Here is a 14,664-nt window from a genome sequence, read left to right as displayed (position 1 = left end):
AAGTAATCAACTTAAGGCCATATTTCTCCTGCCTAAAAACACTGTAAATAAAATTATATTATATTATATTATATTATATTATATTATATTATATTATATTATATTATATTATATTATATAAAAAGACTAGTTTCTCAAAGTCAGCCATGTTGATCGCTTATGTTAGTGTATGTTTACGTTAGTGTATGTGGCAATAATAATCTGATGTTGTCAAGGTAATAGAGGTATTATGGTCATCAGACATGGATCACTTCAAGCTCAGAGGTCGGATATTTCAACTTGGAAATTTCCACATCAAATGCAGCCTCAGCCTGCAAGTCCAGAGGATAGACATTTGGATTCAGCCGGCGATGAGCTCAAGTGTATCCTTGTAACTTGTTGATGAAGTCACTGATAATAATTTAGTACCAAGTGTTAGATGTGTACATATAAGGGTATGTTTGAAGCTTGCCTTGAGAAAGACCAAAAATGGTCAAATGTTGATTATCTAATAAAATAATTGGTGCTTAGAGTGAGGTTGTTTCCCCTTCCATAACTCAATTTTAACCAATTTGTAGTGACTGCATTTTGCATTTACTGCCACTGAACATCACATCAGCTCAGCAGCTTCTTCGCCTGCAGCCTGATGACTTTTCCTCTTTGTTTCCATATTTACGGTTGTTGTCCAGGCTTGTGTGTGCCTGTTTGCTGCTAACTCTGAGTCATCCTCCAGCCTTTCTCCCACACACTCACTAGATATTCTTCCTCCTCTCCTGTTTTCCAGCCTGCAAGGGTTTCACTGGTTCCACTGTGTGTTTCACTATTGAAACAAACATTTTATACATGTACATGATGTAAAAACATTGTTTTAAAAGCACAACACTGATTATATTTCATTGGGGAACCATAAGGGCCTGCTAGTCCCTCACAGAGGGTCTAAGATAAACAAAAATCTAATTGTAAAAATAATTTCTCCTCTTCTTTAATATTTATATATATTCTCAAAGTCATTTACCATAATATCAAAATGTTGCTAAGTCAAAATTAACCTTCCCAAATCACTTCAATTTGTCTTTATTTGAAAAATCAACAACAGACAATAAAATAAATCCCCTTGACACAATCTTTCTGTGACTAGTTTCTGGGTTTCTGTGATTGGTGGTCCCTCTGTAAATTTGTAGAAGGCCTCGCCAATACAGCAAAACAAAGCGACAATCTGGAGAGACATTAAAATGAACCAATCACTTATTTCAATATCTTGTTAGGACATGTTTAACTCTGATATATAGTATTTTAAATGCCTCATCATTCATTGTATTGGTCAGTCTCATGAAGAAATATAGGTATTATATTAGCTTGCACTGCACTTTCTTGTTTTTTTCTTTTAAAAATGAGTTATGAAAGATCAGTGGAGCAGAGGCCACATCTCATATCTTCACTTCAAACAACTGGTGTCATTCCACATGGCTAACTGCTGAGAGAGGAGGTAAAAGGAGCCATAAGGCCTTTGGTCAAAAAGAATCAGCATGGCAGTTCCTCCATGAGGGACCACACACTGCTTACATGAGCACAACCTGCTTCCTGTCTTTCTGATATCATTAGCAGGGATCATTACACCGTCCTTCCCTCAGGCTGATAAAGAGATGCAGCATGTGATGTATGTGTAATGTCCCATCAGAGGGGAGGAGGCAGAGAGTGGAGAAATGAGAGACTCAATAAACATCCAGTCTGGATCTAGTCAGATAGTGGAGAGCACTGCCGAACACATAAATCCAATATATCTCAAAACTGTTCAACCACCTAAAGAACAAAACACCTTTGAACACCTTTTTTTTTAGTGTGCAGAACCACCCAAAGGATGACTAGAGCCTTTTACAGGATAAGTAGAACCACATACAGGACCTATTAGAGGACTTATTATGCTCATTTCCCGTTCAAAATTTTTATTTTTGGACTCCACTAGAGTAACTTGACATGATTCACAATTCAAAAAAGTCCTTATTTATCTTATACTGACTGTTTATGCAGCCGCTCAGTATAGCCTTTGTCTCTTTATAGTCCGTTTTAGCTCCTGTCTCTTTAAGGAGAATTTTTATTGTGAAGAATTTACAGGAAGTGAAACGTGTTCCTCACTGAATTAACGAAGCTTCGATAACGATGCTAAAAAACAGTCGTAACAACAACATATGGACCTATTTGGAGCTGTTTGTTCAGCGGAACAGTCAGAAATAATGCAGGGAGGAATAGTACAAGCAGAAACAGCCACAGTGATGATGATGTTTGATGAAGAGCTGCAGACGACCAGCACACCTCCAACAGGTAAACTACTTATTTTACTTTACTGTGCTGTGTAGTGGAGTCATGGCTCAGCATGACTACCCCTAACACAATGGGAAAACACCATGATGTTAGTGGAGCAGAGCAGTGAACTTGCATGCTGTGCATGTAGAAGATGTCCACATAAAGAAATCTGTCACAAGCTAGCATTGGCTCAGGCTGAAAGTAGAAAAAAACATTGGTAACTTAGTTTTCAGAGCAGTTTGAAGTCAATGCTTCAGATCTATCGATCAATAGAACCACCTGAAAGACCACTAGAACCTTCTAAAGGACCAACATAAACTTCTCAATGACTATAAGAGCCACCAATAAGACCGCTAGAACCTCCTCTGTAAACACAACAACCACATAATGGACCTCTAGAACCACCTCAGTGGCCATCTGAAGGACCACTAAAATCTAAACATTGCCCTCTAGAATCTCCTCAAAGACCACTAGACTTCCTCAATTACCTCTAGAACCTTTTCAATGACCACCAGAACATCGTAAACAACCCCTATGAGATAGATAAAATGTGAGAGGAGAGAAGAAGGGCACAGTGACCACAAGAACCTCCTAAATAACCCTGGAATATTGTAAGTGACCACTGGAACCTGCCAAAGGTTCACTAAAATCTCCTAAAGAAATACTAAAACCACCCCAGGAACCACCTACAGGATCCCAGGAAACTCCCCAATGACCACTAGAACCACCTTAAGGACCATTACAACCACCAATAGAACCTCCTTAGTGACCACAATAATCCACCTTAAGGACCTCTATAACCTCCTGATGGGCCAATAGAACCTCTTAAAGGAAGACTAAAACCACATATAGCAGCTCGAGAACCACCTGAATGATCCCTTGAAACTCCCAAAGGACTTCTAGAACCTCATCAGTGACCACTAGAATCTTCTTAAGACCCTAGAACCTCCTAAATGACCACAAAAAACACCTAAAGGAACAAAAGAACCTCCTAACAGTTAATTAAAACTTCCTAGAAGACCTCTAGAATCACTTCAGTGACCACTTGAACCTCATTAACAACCTCTAAAAGGAAGATAAGATGTGAGAGGAGCAGCAGGTGTGAAGGCGTCTCACCTGGCTTCAGTTACACAGAAACTGACGGTTTCATTGCCTCAGCCTGCAGGGAGCTTCACCTCCTCTTCACTCTTCTTCAGCTACCTATCAGGTGCACTCATTATCGGTTAAGACAAATAGGCCTTTATTCTGCCGCCCCTCATTTGTTTTAGACAAAGTCATGTAATTAAAATCTAATCAAAGACAGGGCTGCAGAGCCAGAGAACACATGAATATTTAAATGTGTTTTGCCTCTGAATCTTAATGAAATGGTAATTTATGAAAGCTGCAGGCTTAATTTTGGCCATGGAGCAAATTAACTGGATTTCAAGAGTTTCCCCTTATGTCATTTCCCTTCCTTTTCCTTTACTTTTTATTCTCCTCATATGAAAATCAGGATAAAAATTGTATTCAGAAAAGCTTATCCAGCCAGTGCAGCCGTTTTTTTAATGTTCAAAATATTACTGTTTTTAAATAAAATCTGCTTTTCTGGATAGAAGTTGGGATTTAGTGAAGTTCACGGCCAGCAGCTTCACATCATGTTGGAGGCGATGCTGGTGTTCATCCTCTCGGGCGAGTTTCTTAATCTGCAGTGACTCGGTGTATCTCCGTCTCTATAAATGAAGGAGTTAACGCTTGGCTGTTATGTAAGTGTCCCAGGGCTCAAGCCTCTGCTGGCTGTGTGAATAATAAAAGATGTTAACATTTCCTTCTCTCCATTGGCTTAACTTTGCCTAAGTCTTTGCCAAGTGGCACACATGTAGAGAGCAGCTCACTGTCAAGGATGCAACCATTACACCATGACGTCCCCAGAGAGAGAGAGAGAGAGAGAGAGAGAGATTTAAACAGACAGCGAGGAGGTTCTCCAGCAGATCCTCTTTAAGCAGAGAGCTGCTGATAAATAAAGATTCAAGACTTTAGTGAGTGATGTCATCAACCATGAGGTAGATTTGCAGATTAATTGATTATTTGATTACCAGAAAGGTGTACCAAAATGCTGCAACAACACCAACAAATGTTAATCAATGACAGTAAACGCAACACCAGTAACCACTTTAACCAGTGTCAATAACACAACACCAGTATATTGTTTAAAATGTATTCATATTGTTTGTTTATCATATCATGGACTGTGTTAAGTATTGGAATGTCTGAGAGCAAGAGATATACACACCTCCATAAATCTTGAATGTTGTCAGAACAAATCCTCATAAATCCTTCAGTGTGAATTGTTAAACTCATATTACATCAATTGCATGTGTCAGCTTGAATCCCTCATTTTCAACCTGCAACAAACAAACATCATTTGCAACGAGATGAAATAATAAAATGCACCTTGAATAACCTTCAGTTTCTCCATTGTAATTACGCTTCCTCTTCTCAGTGGTGTAGAGAAGCTAAACTATCACCATCAGATGTCATCGTTGGAGGCCTTCCACATTGTCTACGGTTCTTCTCCATTATTATCCACATGTGCTAAAAAACACAATGTAACTGTACCTTTGCAAAATCAACTCTGTCTCCCAGAAATGACATTTTGCTAGAAATGTAATGCTGGATGAATGATGTTTTCTCTCAACATAACTAGACTGCCCCACATCCACCCCTCCACACACACACACAACGTTTTTTGTCACCAAGGCTGTCATTTAATCGAATCACCATTTGTTGAGTCACAATTATTGCCAAATAATGTACATGTTTCTACAACTAAAACGTACATTGTAAAAATCACACAACACTGAAGAGTTCCTTTGAAATGTATTTAACCTCAAACATAAATTAATAATATAAAATACATAAAATTATTGAAGCCAATGAACCAATGTATAAAATGAAGTCAGCATAATCTGCATTACATTTTGAACAAATATAACAATGAAAATTGATACTTAAAAAAAACTAACCAATACCTGCCAGCATTAATATTACCCAGAGGAGAGTCTTCAGTATGTAGGCACATTAGTGGGAGCTCTATTCCTGGTTATTTGCTAATTTCTTTGGACAGAGGGAAGTTAATTTGAGCCTGAGTGCACCTGAGGCTATCAGATTAGCGAAGCAAAGACAGTCCACATGGTATTGGCGTCACTTTTTCTTCATCTGTGCCATTATTTTCTCAAGCACAGTAGCTGGGCACTCAAAGGCACAAAACCACTTAACACACACCTGCGCTTCGTCAGCGCCCACCATTAGCATCCAAAGATCCAAAGCCCCCCCTCACCGCTGCCAGACTTCCACCACCACCTGACGTTGCCTGAATGCTGGGGGGCTCTACTGCCCCCCACAATCTTTCACTAACACTAATCCAGGCAGCAATTATGTTTGCCAGCGTAATTGGGAAAACAACTTAGTTGTATATCAACGCAATTTCTAGGAGACAGGGCTGTGCAAAATGGTGTTGCATCAAGGGAAAGTATATGTGAAACATTGTGTTTTTAGCACATTTAAGCATTCAGTGGTTCATAAATAAAACCCCCAAAGTGAACCTGTGTACAATATGAACTCTTTAAATCCCAAATTTATTGCTAGGTCAGTCTTTAGATTCTTATCTTTGCAAAAGATGTCACAGAGAAATGTGTTGTTGTCTCCCCAGTTTTACGTGTTTCAATCAACACAACTCAGCTTTTTCTTTACCAGCCTATAATCCTAAAAGATGCCATATTAGTTTGATCATATTCTCAGCCTTCAGAGGATCATAACATTATCATTCTGGTGACAATATGTCAGGTTCAGACAGATAGTAGCTGGTATCTCGGTAGCTGTCGACTGTAAATGATTGACAGCTGGTGAACAGAAACTTTTAAGAATATCATGTGATCATTGTAAGTGTGTCACACAACAATGTGTGGTGACACTATGTGATCTAATGTTGTTCATTATGTGTAGTTTTCACATGTACATTTGTAAATGGTTATTATTGATTTAATAGTGTGTAAATTCTTATTTGGAGTTGAATTCCAATTTTTGCCACAGGAGGGCATCACCTCCCCAGTGAGACAGCTGGTCCGTGTGGCCTACAGGCAGCTCATCTTCAGACTGGCAGAGGCGAGACAAGGAAACACACTACCTGTCACCGTCTCTTTATTTCCCCGTTCTTTTCAGGTTAACAGATGGTACAAATCACACACACATGGTCCAAACAATTTCCGTATCATGTAAATGTAAACGCCTTCCTGTGGTCTTTTTGTTAGGATATGTGTTTTGTTTATTTTGGGTTCTGTAATGCAGTCAGAATGCTGCTGCTAAGGAAGTGCGAGCTAGCTTAGCTCATCACATGCTGTAATCATTTAGATAGATAGATAGATAGATAGATAGATAGATAGTTATTTTATTAATCCCAAAGGGAAATTAAAATATTACAGCAGCTATAATGAGGTAAAAAAAAACAATGAGTTAAAAAAGGTTAAAAAATGCAATCAAAGGCTAAATTATATACAATAACTAAATAAACTAACTCAAATACAAAACATAAATAGAACAGAACGAATAGAATGGTAAAGTACATGATTGTCCATCGATGTCAGAATTGATTGTACTTAATATTGATACCTGAATAGTCTACACAATGCATATACATATGATAACAGCAGCATTTTCAGACGGTACCCAAAGATGATCAAAATATGAATCTGAAATACAACTGATGTGATGGATAATGTAATAAAGTAAAAGTCCAGGTGAGCAGTCTGTCTTTACCATCAGAGGAGTCCTCCCCTCTTCCAACACAGAGAGGAGTCATATTACACACTGATGGCAGTTGGCAGGAATGACTTCCTGTTTGACACAGTGGAGCTGAAGAATTCTCTGACTGAAAGTGCTCTTATGTTTGACCAGCACCTCCACCTCATCTTTTGTTAATGGCTCTGTTAGTGGTGTTTGTCCTAGCCCTGATCCTCCTAAGATCCATCTCTTTGGTCTTGGCCACATTCAGGAGCAGGTGGTTTCAGAATACTGAACCAGAGTGCTAACTGGGGCTAGTAAAATACAACACATCACACCTGTACTGAAAGCACTTCACTGGCTGCTGTTACAGTAAAGTATTACTGCTTGTTTACATGACCCTAAATGGTATGGCTCCTAAATATATTTCCAACCTGCTCACTGGCTGTAGCCCAATCAGATCCCTCAGATCATCAAGCATGTGTCTCCTGAATGTACCTAGAATTAAATCTAAATGAGGTAAAAGTGCATTTAGTCACTATGTTGCTGTTCTCTGGAACAAACTGCCTGAAACTTTGGTAGAGACATTCGTTGTCAGATGGGAAATTTACCTTATAAATAATTTTTATGTTTTAATGACACATATACAATAATAACTATATATACATTTTTTAATCTATAGTAGTAATAATATTTCTCCCACTAATTTCAAAGATGAATGTTTGGATGGATTAGAGAACATTCTTGTTAACTAAACTCAACTATTACTGACACTTTGGTTTTCATTTAAAAAAAAAGGACCTGATGTCTTAATTCACTTTTGGGAGCAATTTTCACTAAACATAATAAAGTTAAATGACATGTCTGACCAACAATTACAGATTAGCTAAGAATGCCTCACACCTGAAATGAAATAAAATATCAAATGACAAATTTTTGTTGTTGTCCAGTGAAGATGTTTTAAATTCTGTGATGTTTGAAACATTTAAACTAGAAATACTATCGGTAAAAAATAATGGTAAGGACAATTCAGCCACACCTTGATATTGGTAGGGACATGTCCCTTCTGTCCATACCCAAATCTACACCTATAGTCTGTTGTTTAATTTATAGATAATAAATGCAATTTAAACTGCCATCACAATATTGTTCAGAAAAGTCCAATCGTTCAGCTTTAGTCAAGGTCATTTCCAAGATGAAGTCGAGTGCCTTGAGTTAAAAGCAGGGCAACAGTGGATGGTGATAAAACCAAGACTGAGACCAAAACAGTCACCAAAAAGGCATGAGTTTGACCTCCAGTGTCAAAAAATAAATAAATAAAGTCCAAGATGTTTTTGTTCCTCTTCAGCTTCACCTGCCACAGAAAACTTTTGCCTTGGCAGCCATCACCAAAATATATATGATTGAGACCTCACTTCATTAATCATATTGACTTTAAGAACAGAACAGATCATGATTATCAATCAAGAGCTGCAGACTGATGTCTAATCACAGAGGCTTTCTGGTTTCTGCTGATTGATGGATGGTTGTGAAACAAACAGTCCTGACAGGAGATCTGATGTTCATGTCTCCTCTGAGAGTCTTCAGGTCAAAAACATCGGTTGGAAAGAAAAACACAATCACTCAAGGCATTAAACATTTACAGTCCTAAAGTGCTGATGTCAAAATAGAGGCATTTACCAGCCGCACCTGTGACAAAAAACAATACCAGCACTTGTGTGTAAGACAGTTTGATTCACTGTGGAATATGGCTTCACTTCTGACACAGAGCAAGAGTGCCCCTCTGTGGACGTAGAGACACATTGCAGTTTGTGGAGGTTCAGCACTGCTGCACACTCTAAATCTACCATGAAATATGAATGTGATGACCAATTTTGAGACCATGGCTGACTGCTTCATCTGCTGAAGAGGCAGCTGGTGAGCTCTCACTTTGATCACCTTTTTAAAAGGTTTGTTATGATTTATTATGTGCCTTTAAAGTCTGTGTAAAGCAATAATAAATATATGTTTTTCACACCACAGAAAAATGTGTTATTAACCACCCAGACGAATTTGACTGATTAAAGAAAGTGCCAAGTATATAAAATTAGGTTTCAAAATCATGGAAAAGACAGCAGTATTCTGAACTCTGAAACGCTGGGGGTGTGTCCGCTGAAGGAGCTGAAACCGCGCCCCCAACTGAACAGCCCCTGAGTCTCTGAACTTAACAATGCTGATGCTGAACTCCATTAAAAAGTAAAAAAAAGTAATGCTAGGAGCCGCTGTCTTTTGGCACCTATTTTGTAGGTAAATGCAGACATATTTCAGTAAAAATGTGACTTAAATGAGTAGTTAACAAGCAATTCATCGCCAATCATCGTTATGTTAAATTGTTATTTTCAATGAAGTTTGGTGCCAACGTTACTCGCTTCTTTGAAATGTGCCGGCAAGGGGCAGGACCCGCAGCCACAGGATTACATCTGTAGTGAAAATGAAGGCACCACCACAACACACCCTGAGACAACGAGGGTTAGACCGGACAGAGAGGCAGAGAGGCCCGCTACACAGGCAGCGGCTCCTGCAGCAATGCTACACCAGCGAGACATCGATATATCCTCTCGGTGGACTGGAACTTTAACAATGCCACCTCTACCCGTCAACAGACACTTCAGCTGGGTTTGAAATAATCCTTGAGCGCTACCGTTGACTGAAAATGGCCCCATTCACCAATAACAGCTAATACTGTGACACTGGCATCTATCAGCCTGGCTCTGCTGGCCAGGAGAGAGTGTAAACAAACAGAGAAAGAGAGGAGCTCTAATGGCTAAGCTAAGGCTAACTCCTCATCGGCTATCTCTACCCAGCATTTTCCTCACCAATGTATGGTCTCTGGTGAACAACATGGATGAACTGTGACTGCGGATCACCAATAACAAAAAGATTATGGACTGCAACATCATGATTTTTATGGAAACTTGGCTTAACAGCAACGTCCCTGAAAGCGCCATTGAGCTACCAGGCTGATACATCCTCAGGGTGGATACAACAGCTGATGACTCTGGTAAGACCAGAGTGGCATGGGGCACTGTGCATTTATATTAAAAAATCGTGGTGCATGGACAATGCCATTATAAAGAGGCACTGCTCTGCTAACCTAGCATATCTCATAGTTAAGTATAGACCTTTCTGTCTGCCCAGAGAGTTTACATCTACTGTTGTGACTGCAGCATACATCAGGATGCTAATGCTAAGCTTGCAATGAAAGTATTGCATGCTGACACTAGCAAACAAGAGACTACACACCCAGCCAAAGCCAAGGTGCTCTAGTTCTTTTATAGTGTTGGAGGGGGTCATGCTAGTAACGTCTCTATGTCATGATGCAGCCATTTTAGATATGCCAAACAAATCCTGAACACAGAAATGGTGAAAAGCAGGTTAACGACCCAACTCCACAATTCAGTACTACATAGTTCACTCTTTCCACGTTTTCAGCAATTATTTTCTAACATGTGTAATGTGTTTCAACAGAAATCTCTGATTTTCCTTCACAGAGACTTTAACATGTTCAGTCCCAGCAGCAGGCCAGTGTCCTATCCACTTAAACAGTGGATGGGACACTGGCTAACAGAAAGGGGCTATCTTGCTGTCATTCAACATATTGATAACCCAGGACCTTACAAATTTTAATGTAATCCATTCTTCTTAACTCTTTGCACTCAATGGATGCAATTTCCGTCACCAATGATCTCTTATTTCCCCCCGTTATATAGTATGGATAAAAGTATAGTCAGGAAGAAGACGAGAGTCTGTCAGCAAGACACTCATTTAATTGTTTATCACCATTTCCATTATGTAGGCTGTAGGTGTTTGGAAATGAAAACCCCCATACCCCTTCCACGCCCAACAGGACGGGGTGTGTGTGAGAAAGTGGAGTCAACAGAGAGTGCGGCCAGTGTGGCAGTGTTTTCTGGACGGATCCAGGTTTCAGTCAGGGCTAGTATCTGTCTGTCAGATTAGCAATTGCTTGGATAAATTCTGTTTTGTTTACAGCAGACTGGCAATTCTATAGGCCAAGAGTAAAGGAGAATTGCATTTTTTCAAAAGCCTTGGATGACAGGGATGTCTTTGTAGCACATGGTGAGAGAGGCAGGCTACGTGAATAGATAGTAGAAAAGGATTCACCGTTCGTTGGACTCGCACAGGTAGACTCAAAGGTCTTTACACAAATCGCTTTTAACTGGTAGACCGAATTGCTGACACTACAGCACAGCTTGTGTGTTTAAATATCAGGAGGCTGAACCCACCCCTTTTAGATTTTCATAGCAAGGCAACAATAGAGGATGTGAACCCCCGTCAGCGGCCCACCTATTGAAACTCAGAGAGTGAAACTAGGAAGTTCTCTGCTCCAACAAAGCCTGACAACAGCTTCAATCAGAGTCAAACTCAAAAACAAAGTTTCAAAAACACTCATTAACCAACTGCTATCTCTTTTGCTCTAGATCAGAGCTTGTTCTATTTGGAGCTTAGTTCAGTCTCTTTTTATAGGTTTTTGCTGATAGTATGGCAGTGCCGATGGCACACGGGGGAAGTTTTCCCTCAGGGCTTTCTGCCGGAAAGCTTTCCTAACAGAAATCCAACCCATTTCCTCCAGCAGCCAATAGAATCAAACACGGCTTCAGTCAATGATATGCCATTTTCGCTTTCACCACAAATCTAGATCCCGACCAATCATCCAGAGCTTGCTCCATTGGTGAGTATTAAAGTTATTGACATTATTAAATACAACATACTTATTGGTTACTGTGTAGTTAAGCTACTATATCCAATATCACTTAAGAGAAAACAAAAGCTAATGTTAAGCATGAAAATTAAGAGGCTAATTAGCTAATGTTAGCTTGCTAGCTACATTTTTTCAGAAAATGCTAAGTTCACATTAACGTTAGCCCCGTGGCAGTTGAAGGCAAATTTAGTTGAAAATTTTCAACCAGTCTGCTGAATTAAAAGCGTTTTATCACTGGCAGCTAGTGAGATAAACCATCTTTTTGTAAGAAAAGTTAGTGATGTTAGTCAATAATATTATCAATTGTCTTTCTGTCAGAATGGTTAGTGCATTTATCACTAGTAGGTAATAATTTCTATTGTATTTCTGTCAGAAAGGCTAGTGCATTTATCACTGGTAGCAATATGAACTGTATTACTTGTTCATTATTGTCAGCTGTTTTGCACCTCATTTGGATATTTGTTCATCTTAGTCTGTGTGAAATGTCTACATTTATGGTAGAAGTGAGTTAACTGGACCCTCCTCAGACATATATGGAAGGATCATGGGTGTTTTGGCATGAATTTTTGGTTTATTAAGCTTTAGTGTAGTCTTTGTGATCACAGATGAGTAGATTACCAGCAATGTGTTTGTGCGTGCAGTCTACAAAGTAATGTTCTAAATAACATAATAAATGTTGTGTGTCGCTATTCAACACGTGTGGGTCCACCATGGGTAGGCTGATGAGTAAACTCACCCTATGACTGCTCCAGGATGACCTAGAAACAGGAAGAGGGAAAATAGCAGCTGGTAAGTAGAGAGGAGAGTCCATCATTTAGAAAGTGACACATTTAGGTTGTTTTGGCTCCGGCATATTTGATTTGAAATGAAACAATGACTAAAATGAAAGTGCTGACTTTGTTATAAGTAGTTTTAGTGTGTTCATATCCATACTGGGTGAACAGTGAATCAACTGTAGCCCTCTTTTATAGGTAGTCTGTCAATTTAAGGACAATGCAGGAGGAGGACAATCCTAAATATAAAACAAATGCAGCCGGGGAGTTTTTATGACCCAGCAGTGGGATGTTCTCAACTGGGATTGTCATTCACCTAACCTCAATCCAGCTGAGCAGGTGTGTCACTCACCGAAAATCAGACCAAAGGCAAAAGTCCAGTTTGCAGTTCAGGTCTGGCATAGAATTACCAGGGGAGATATAAGTGTCCTCTGGGATCACAGACTGCAGTCAATGACACCAAATATTATATATCATAACTAAAGTTTGTTTTAATTGGTCAAATGATCTTTGGTTCACAAAAGTTGTAGAACTTTAGTTACAAGTAAAAACTAAAGTTACCATTCCTACACCGGAATGGTAACTGTGGTCAGCCACATGTCTTAATCAGTTGTCTGAAAAACTATGTTGGCGTCAGTTATATTGCTCTGGATTGGGTCATTTCTTATCTGTCCAACAAGTTCTTCTCTGTTATGACTGAAGTTACCTCCACTCATGACCATCTCTTTTGTGGGGTCCCCCTTTCATTTACCATCTACATGCTACCTCTGGGCCACAACATAATATTGATTTTCACTGATGACACAGGGCTGTATGTCCTGAGAAAGCCTGGCACACAGAGGAAGTTAAGGATTGGATGTCCAAACATTTTCTGCAGTTTGACTTGACTTGACTTAATCCTCTTTACCTCGTTGAGGGGCATAGGGTGTCCACCAGAGCTCTCCATCTCACTCTCTTCTGGGCCCGGGCCTTTGCTTCTTGCCAGCTCACTCCGATGTTCTTCAGGTCTTGGGGTGTGGAACGTCTCCAGGTGTTTCTCGGCCTACCAGCTTTCCTCTTCCCCTGCGGGTTGTAATCCAGGGCCTGTCTAGTGATGTTGTTTGAGTCCTTTCTCAGGGTATGCCCTGAGTTCCACTTTCTCCTTTTGATGGTGGTAGCTATGCTTTCCTGGTTTGGTATCCGCCACAGCTCCTCATTTGTGGTTATGGTGGGCCACCACAGCTTGAGGATGTAGCGCAGGCATTTCTTAACCAACACTTGTATCTTGCTTGTGAGGCCCTCAGTAGCCTTCCACGTTTCGGAGCCATAGAGCAGGACAGTCTTCACATTGGTATTGAAGATCCGTAGCTTGGTGTTGTTGGAGAGTTGCATGGACAACCAGATTGGCCTGAGTATCTTGAATGCTACCTGTGCTTTGCTGATGTGTGCCTCAATGTCCCTGTCTGCTCCTCCATCCTTGCTGATGTTACTCCCCAGGTAGGTAAAATGCTCCACATCCTCATGGTCTTGGTTTTTCCGGTGTTGATCTTGAGTCCAAGCTGGTCACTATTAGTCTGTAGCCTATCTGTCTTCTGTTGCATGTGTGTGTGGTTTTCAGAGACTAGTGCAAGGTCATCTGTGAAATCAAGATCCTCAAGCTGTGTAAACAAGGTCCACTGGATTCCTGCATTGATTTTCAGTTGTTCTTCTCATGATCCAATCGCTGGCAATGAGGAAAATCAGAGGACAAAGAAGACAACCCTGCCGCACCCCTGTTGTGATGGCAAAGGTGTCTGACAGTTTGTCCTTGCAGATCACCCAGCCACTGAAATCCTGGTACATGTTCTTTTTTGTTTGATGATCTTAGAGGGTAGGCCATAGTGACCTAAGAGCTTCCAGAGCACTTCCCTATCTAGGCTGTCAAAGGCTTTTTCAAAATCTACAAAATTCTGCAGTTTGAATGACTCAAAATCAGAAATAATGATAATCACTTCTCTCCCACCAGTACGAGCATCATGAACAGTCAGGTCTGGGTGTCTTATCGAACAATGTTAAAAAAAGAGGCCCGAAACCTAGATATAATTACTCATTCACCGTGGAACAGTCCTGCATTGTACA

The 14,664-nt window shown here is 40.0% G+C and overlaps 1 long non-coding RNA gene across 1 annotated transcript; it reads left to right on the top strand.

The window, feature by feature from the left end:
- The first annotated feature begins 9,436 nt into the window (after nucleotides 1–9,436).
- LOC121907267 lies at nucleotides 9,437–13,061 on the top strand. Its single transcript, XR_006098823.1, has 3 exons — nucleotides 9,437–10,075; nucleotides 11,732–11,764; nucleotides 12,513–13,061. It is a non-coding gene; the product is annotated as an uncharacterized LOC121907267 (long non-coding RNA).
- The last annotated feature ends 1,603 nt before the right edge of the window (nucleotides 13,062–14,664 follow it).

Source organism: Thunnus maccoyii, chromosome 11, assembly GCF_910596095.1.
Source record: "Thunnus maccoyii chromosome 11, fThuMac1.1, whole genome shotgun sequence".
NCBI classification, from domain to species: domain Eukaryota; kingdom Metazoa; phylum Chordata; class Actinopteri; order Scombriformes; family Scombridae; genus Thunnus; species Thunnus maccoyii.
The sequence above is the reverse complement of the archived record's forward strand: the minus strand, read 5'-3'. Positions and strand labels throughout refer to the sequence as shown.